Below are 6,737 nucleotides of genomic sequence, written 5' to 3'. Positions count from 1 at the left end.
ATAAAACTGTTCAAAGGTTTGGGGTCAGTGAAACATGTATAAATGCAATTCTTTTTACTATTCATCAAAGCATCCTGAAAAATCACAGTTTCCACAAAAATATGAAGCAGCACAACTGTTTTCAACATGATAATAATAAAAAATGTTTCTTCAGCAGCAAATCAGCATGTTAGAGTGATTTCTGAAGGATCGAGTGACACTGAAGGCTGGAGTAATGATGCTGAAAATTCAGCCTTGTATCACAGGAATAAATTACATTTTAAAATATATTACAATAGAAAACAGTTATTTTAAATTTTCATAATATTTCACAGTATTACTGTTTTATACTGTATCAAATAAATGCAACCTTGGTGAGCATAAGAAACTTCTTTCAGAAATCAACCCCAAACTTTTGAACTGTGGTGTACATTTAATCTAGTAAAGGAGGAAAAATTGCTTTAAATTTATAACTTTTTTAATAAAAATGTTTATAATAGGATAAGAGTCTGGAACAAAAATTTTTTTTTTTAATTAATGAAAAATGTATTATTTGAATTAATTAACAATTTAACTGAAATAAAACACATTACCGAACAGAAGCATTTCATTTAAAAAAATTATTTTACTAATACCAGACTGACTTGGTTTCTTAAATCATTAAATTTACGTTAATCAACTAAGCAAACCAATTTACTACATTAAATATGTACACGATATTACATGAATACTATATGCCCTATACCAGAGTTTGCTACTGACTTTTGAGCAAGTACACTATTGGGTCTAGACTGGAGCATGCAGGAAATTGAATGGAATGGATTGACAAACAAACTGCTAAACATTTTTTCTTGGCTCTGAAGATGGTAATGCATGTAGCCGCAGGGTCTGGGTGGGTCTCCACCTGTCTTTCTTTTCACAATCCCTCAAGGGGAACGCACACAATTCTCTCAGGCTCAGGTAATCTTACCCCATCTCACTGTCTTCTCTCCTGTTAGAGGCCTGTGTGTAGGAGCATGTGAAGATCCTTGATTCATAAAATGAGCTTTATAGACGAGAAAATAGCATGTGCATGGAGCTACGAGCACTGATTGATGGGTGGGCAGGGCTGGATACAGGTAAAGCCAACAGGTGGGAGGAGGAGAGGAAATGGCCTGTAGTAATTTCATTGACAGGCAGGAAGGCAGCATAAGAGTAAGCTGAGTTTAAGGCCACATCCACACGAAGCCAGAGCTTTCCCTATCCAATCTTTTTTTTACCTCATCTCAAGGAATATCTGCATACACACGAAACCACGAAACCACGAAACCGACTTAAAACAATGTAGTATACATGCCAGACCAGTATGTGGCACTGTAATTCTGCCACAGAGATACACTAAAAACGGAGAAGAAGACTTAGAGCATGCGCATAAACCTTGCGCGCGGTATACAAACCCAACACAACAACAAGAAAACGAACATGGAACAATACATTCTTTAATCTGTGTTAATGTTAGTTAATAAAAAGACAATTGTTCAGTGTTTGTTCATGTTGTTTTTGCTGTTATGTGGCGTAGCGGAGTCTGACTAGGGACAAGACATGGGGTGATGACATCATTGTTTCACAAAATATACGGATTGGCTGTACACACGAAAACGCAAGTTTTTTGTTTTCGGATGTATCCACTCTGGGACCCAGTTTAAAAAATAGCGGTTTCACGCTCCCAAAACGCTGGATCCGTCTGGACGAAACGCCGATACGATACAAAATCATTACGTATACAGCTAAACGCGTCTCCGTGTGGACGGGGCCTAAGTTGAAAGTGACAATATTTATTTGAGCCATAGCTTAGAGTCTAGTATGCATTCTCCAAATATTTTGAACCTTTGGTGCTTGTGTGGAAAATACAGGTTCAAATCTGGTCAGCGAAAGCATGTTTCCCTTTGTTCCCCTCAATATTTTTTGTCCGACTACAGCACTTAAATATAAGCTTCTTAGTCTCATTTGTTTCTATTCTAATAAAGTTTAGGAGAAACATTGGTTACACTTTATTTTGATAGTCCACTTTAGACATTCTACTAACTATAAGTAACTTTGTAACTACATGTCAACTACATGTCAACTAATTCTCATTAATTTGCAACTACATGTCTACTAACTCTCAGAGTAGACAGGGTAGGTTTAGGGTTAGTAGAATGTTGACAAAGAAAGTGTTAGAAGATATTAAGCAGACAGTCTACTAATACTCTACTAACTGCTAGTTGACATGTAGTTGCAAAGTTACTTGCTGTTAATAGAATGTCTAAAGTGGACTATCGAAATAAAGTGTTACCGAAACATTTGAGACAGATGACACTTTGTCGAAAATGAAACTCTTCTTTTAACAATAGTGTTGACGATGCAGCTGCTAAAGTGATCTCAGTTTCATTTGTTCATGATCAAAATAGCTAGTAAAGGGTAAACCCGTCTCATGCCCTGGCTTGTTTGATCATTCACGTGCCACAGCTCCCTTTAATCAGTGGCAGACAGCAGGGCATTGGGCCCATATTAATGGCTCCAAACCATAAACATTACATTTTCCAAGATGTCAGTTTCCTGTTTTCCCAGGCACACAGGTCGTGGAGTGAGCTTTGGGAGTCACCACAAGGTCAGCCTTCCTCCCAGATAACTCTTTTCCCCTGAGGGGGAGTGAGCGAGAGATACCGGTACATTAAATCACACATTGTTCAAACAGCTCACACTGATACCTTTTTAAGAAGTAACCAACTCCGGAAGTGTGACTTATGTTGAAGGTGCCAAAAGGTGTAGAAAGTATATGATACCTTACTAACACCCCCACACTCGCAATTTCCTGTGCAAGTCTCATGATAGTGAAGATCTCAATACACAAGAAAAAACAGTGTTAGCGTGCCCGGTTTCTGTTAGTAAAGCGCTACTACAGATCCAACATGCTGGTTTTGATATAGAGCTAGAATATGGGCTTATGTTGGATTTTTTTTCTCTTCAGGTCATTCGTGAACTTAGCTCTGGTTTTACTGGCAAATCCACAGCCTTGTCTATGGTGGAATGGATTACTACGTATGAGTTCATACATATTATTTTGTTTATACTTACCCAGTGTAAAAGTATTGCAATTAATTGCATTAAATTTGCACTTGTTAGTGTACTTCAAATCCTAAAAGTATATTAAAAAAAAAAACTGTATGTGCATATAATATAATGAAATAAACAGCCACTTAATTGCACTTACAGAGAGTACACGTTCATATAATTTTAACATACTTAAGTACACTTTTAAAAAGTGTACTTTGCAATAATGTCAAATTAAAAGTTATACTTTAAAGTGCATTTTAAATCATGTTTAATAATCTTTTGACATGCTTTAAAGAAGTTCATTTATTTTGAAAATTTAAGTACTTGATTATAATTTTAACTGTGGTTATTTGATATTGCATGTAAGTTGATGTATTTAAAATGTACGTTTTGTAACCTATCATACAATTATTCATCACTTCATCATTTGCAAATTGCAACTTCATCATTACAAATGTGTAATGGTGCTTTGCATTAGCTGTGGCTAATGCTGTCAAATAATTTTGGTTTTGATTAGCAAGAGGAAAATGGATTGTACAACCTGTAAGTGCTGTCGGTAGGCTCTGTGTGTGCTACAGTTTTGTATCGAATGCTAAATTTATCCGATTTCTTAAGCTTCTGTGTTTGTGAGAATGGTGACTCCAGCAGTGCTCCTCAGTCTCAAATACTTTCTGAGCTTTAACATCAGCGTGAAACCTTGTTCATAAGCAGCGGCTAAACTGGGTCTTTGGAGGTGGGGGAACCATAAAATTAATGGCAAAATATGACAAGACCAAAAATGCATAACTACCTGCTAAAACCAACCTTTTTGTGATTAGTGCTATATTCAAAAAATGTATATATATAATTTTATTAAAAAAAAATTCGGAAAATATGTGAATATAGCACTAATCACAAAAAGGTTGATTTCAGCAGGTAGTTATGCATTTTTTGGTTGACTTCAAATAGTATGTTTTTTTGTGCATCATTGAACAGTCAACATTAAAATGTGTGAATTACTGTAATGTCATAAACAGGACATGATGCATCATTCAAATTTGGATGACATTTTCTCTATTTGTAGTCTTGATGTTGGTGTTGCATCCACCTCATCCTCGCTGTCTCCATCACTCTTCGCCTGTCTCTCTGCGTTCTCTTTCTCCCTTCTGTTAGTTCACAGCTGTCACTCTCTTTCTGTCTCACATCAAACAGTTTGTCACCATCTGTAAAGGTGGAGAGAACAGAGAGAGGCGATATTCAGACAGGAGAGATACACAGTCACATTCTGTATACGCACCTTCAAAATAATCTGTAGTCCTTGTGAATTAAACTATAATGTGGCAAAAACGCATGTGCTACCCACTGCAAATGATTCTAATTAGCTTTTTTATTAACTTTTTAAAAAGCAAATTAACCAGTAACGTTTTTAGTGAAAGCAATAGTTCAATAGTTCACTCCAAAATGAATATTCATTGCATCAATATTCATCAATTACCAAACCTTAAGCTAAAATTAAAGGGGTCATATGATGTTGCTAAAAAGAACATTATTTTGTGTATTTGGTGTAATGAAATGTGTTTAAAAAAACACATTGTAACACTCCAAAGAGAAAGGAAAAATTTTAATCGCATCATATGATATTATTTAAAATAAAAAGTTAATATAAAAAGTTAATTCAAATTATTAATGAATACTATTGTAGTATATAAATAAAATAATACTAAAACAAGCTGCAACGCCACGACATTAGCACAACACAACGAAAACAAGACACAACACAATGGAAACAAGCTGCAACACAACGGAAACAAGACACAACACAACGGAAACAAGTCGTAACACAGCGAAATTAGCACAACACAACAAAAACAAGTCGCAACAATGAAATCTCCACAACACAACACAACAGAAACAAGCCACAACACAACGAAAACAAGCCTAAATTAGTACTATGCGTTGTGTTGTGGCGATTTTGTTGTGTTGTGGAGATTTCGTTGTGCTATGCACTACTGAGCCACTGTAGTTTATGCTTTAAAGCACAGTCAGTGAGTGAAACAGAACAAATGTAGTTATGGATGTAAGTTATACGCTGTATTTTGTGAATCGAGACAGAGATTTCCTTCTCTCTCTTTCTCTGTTTACAGTCTGTCATTGTGGGCATTAGTGGGCAGGAAGCTGCAGGAGTTGGCCCAGTGACAACCTCCACAAGAGCCCTGACCCCCCCACATACGCACACACACACCACTCTGTCAGGCCGGGCCAGGGAGAAAAGCACTTCACAGAGAACAAGAGGGAGGAAGACAGAGAAAGAGTGAGTAAGATAAAGGGAAAGCAAGCCCAGCTGTAAGCACACAATGCCGACGAGAGCTTGGCTGAAGCTCAAGGCTGCTCCAAACGAGTGCCTCCATTTTTTTCCCCCTCTCTTTTTGAAAGCGGGTTGCACCGCGGAGCTGGAGGTGAGAAGGGGGTGCGCAGAGGGGGATTAGACATTAATGCATTTCTTCACCAGCTTAATCCTTATGATTACACCACAAATAAATACAATTTAGGCCTATTTTATCTTCTCAATTTAATTCAGCGAGCACTTGTCAGTGAGGTTGCGCAGAAATGAGGGTGTAAATACTGGCACCTACCAACAAATATTTACAACAAACAGGCAAGTTAGTCGCTGTCATGCATGGTTAATGTAAAAATGTCCCCTCCCTCGCATTGCGTTCATAAGAGGCTTTAATGTCAAAATGAATTTTCAGCCCTGCTGTAGAGCTTTTGTATGAGAAAATGAGCGCTTGTGTGTATGTCTGTGTCGCTGGACAAAGATAGGCAGGAGGAAATGAAGGACTGGATATGATGTTGAAAAACATGAAAAGCATGCAACTGTTAGTATGTAGTATGCATATATTTTCTGTAGTATGTAAGCTGTTTGCAGCAAGCAAATGTCTGTATGCAGACACATCCAGATGACCTGGTGAAGTTGCCTAATGTGCATTATACAACCACAATGCAATTGATTTGCCTTTAAATTAAAATGCTTTAATATCCAAAAACCTGAATTAAAAATGCAAAACAGGCTTCTGCCCATGTCATAATGCAGTGAGCATTGCAGTGATGGCGTGCTTTTGTAGGTCAGCCCGGAAGTTAGCATCACCCTGGTTCCCTCGACAAAAACTCATTAGGATCTTTTCATTGACTTTTGAATTATTGCAGAAAATAAGCTCTGTTCATTTTGTTCATCATGATAATCTTCGCAAATTAGAACAACTTTTATCAAATGCGAAGCCTAGACACAATTGGCAGAAGTAAAAAGCTAAACATATTCAACTTTAAAAGAATAGTTCCATTTAAAGTTCCACCATTAAAAGAATAATTCCCCCCAAAAAAATTTGCTGAAAATGTAACCTCAGGCCATCCTAGATTAACTTGTTTCTTCATCATGGACTGCATTCTTGTGGATTATTGTGATGTTTTTATCAGCTGTTTGGACTCTCATTCTGACGGCACCCATTCACTGCAGAGGATCCATTGGTGAGCAAGTGATGAAATGCTAAACTTCTCCAAATCTGTTCTGATGAAGAAACAAAGTCATCTACATCAGTGTTTCCCAACCGGGGTGCCGCGGCAGCCTGGGGTGCCGTCTGTCGAGAGCAGGGGTGCCGTGTAAAAAATCCTTTATTAATATTTTTAAATTGCTAAAATGTAAAAAAAAA

At 37.1% G+C, this 6,737-nt stretch overlaps 1 long non-coding RNA gene across 1 annotated transcript in view; it reads left to right on the top strand.

Moving 5' to 3' along the window:
• Positions 1-807: 807 nt before the first annotated feature.
• Positions 808-6,737, top strand: part of LOC107754800 (uncharacterized) — a 9,336-nt gene continuing 3,406 nt past the window's right edge. Inside the window, exons 1-2 of the long non-coding RNA XR_001641623.1 lie at positions 808-939; positions 992-997. This is a non-coding gene — a long non-coding RNA (uncharacterized LOC107754800). The remainder of the gene's footprint in view (positions 940-991; positions 998-6,737) is intronic.

Source organism: Sinocyclocheilus rhinocerous, unplaced genomic scaffold, assembly GCF_001515625.1.
Source record: "Sinocyclocheilus rhinocerous isolate Xijiao unplaced genomic scaffold, SAMN03320098_v1.1 scaffold21, whole genome shotgun sequence".
NCBI lineage: Eukaryota > Metazoa > Chordata > Actinopteri > Cypriniformes > Cyprinidae > Sinocyclocheilus > Sinocyclocheilus rhinocerous.
Note: the sequence above shows the minus strand (reverse complement) of the source record. Positions and strands in the feature narration are given on the sequence as shown.